Here is a 1,011-nt window from a genome sequence, read left to right as displayed (position 1 = left end):
TTTGGAAATCCAAGCATAGGGGACCTCCAGAGATCATTGCTGTCCCCAGAGCAGAGCTGCAATGACTGCCCCAAGCTGCCTACGCTGCCCCGCTGCTCCTGTCCCGTGTGCCTGACTGTGCTACAGTCCAGAAGAGGGAAACCAGGAGCGCTTGGTTAGGACCTGCCTCCAGAAGCCCCCAGTGCAATGTTTAAATCATGGCACCAGCTACGTGCCCCTCCCCAGGCAGATACAAAGTTAGGGAATCCAGCCCTTGAATGGAGTAACTACGGCAAAGCAGGAAAGTGATTAAGAGTTGTCTTCCCAGTGTGCAATGGCTGCAAACAGCAGCCTCCTCAATAGTGTATTCAGCCTGTTGCCCTAAGGGGCCTTGGAGACAGCCCTTTCCAGTGGACGTCATGACTGGCACGCTGTCCCCAATCTAGGCTCCAGACGGGTATGCGAGGTGCCTTTGGAAAGCCCCAGGGCACAGTGGCCAGAGTCCACATTGGCCAAGTCATAAAGTCCATCCTCACCAAGCTGCAGAACAAGGAGCATGTGATTGAGGCCCTCCACAGGGCCAAGGTCAAGTTCCCTGGTGGCCAGAAGATCTCCAAGAAGTGGGGATTTACTAAGTTTAATGCAGGTGAATTTGAAAACATGGTGGCAGAAAAGCGGCTCATCCCGGATGGCTGTGGGGTCATATACATCCCTAATCGTGGCCCTCTGGACAGATGGCGGGCCCTGCGCTCGCGAGAGCCTTGGTGCTGTCCCCTCCTTACTCGTGCCCACCAATAAATCCTACTTTCCTGTCAAAACATTAAAAAGAAGAGTCGTCTTGCTGTTTTGGTGGTGGTGGTGTTTGTTTCGTTTTTCGTTCATGTTGGTGAAAATCCAAAGGAGCCATGTCAGGCCACTCTCAAAGGCAGTTGGTACAAGGGATCATTCACTTCTATCTGCACATGTTTAAAATTCCATCAGCAAAGTCGTAAAGCATATAGAAAAGAGAAAGGAAAGGGAATTAAAGCTTCT

At 51.4% G+C, this 1,011-nt stretch overlaps 1 pseudogene; it reads left to right on the top strand.

Annotated features, from left to right (window-relative positions):
• Window positions 1-269: 269 nt before the first annotated feature.
• Window positions 270-382, top strand: LOC137233179 (small nucleolar RNA SNORA70; annotated as a pseudogene).
• The last annotated feature ends 629 nt before the right edge of the window (window positions 383-1,011 follow it).

This window comes from Pseudorca crassidens, chromosome 10 (assembly GCF_039906515.1).
Source record: "Pseudorca crassidens isolate mPseCra1 chromosome 10, mPseCra1.hap1, whole genome shotgun sequence".
Taxonomy (NCBI): Eukaryota; Metazoa; Chordata; class Mammalia; order Artiodactyla; family Delphinidae; genus Pseudorca; species Pseudorca crassidens.
This window is presented reverse-complemented; position numbering and strand designations above follow the sequence as displayed.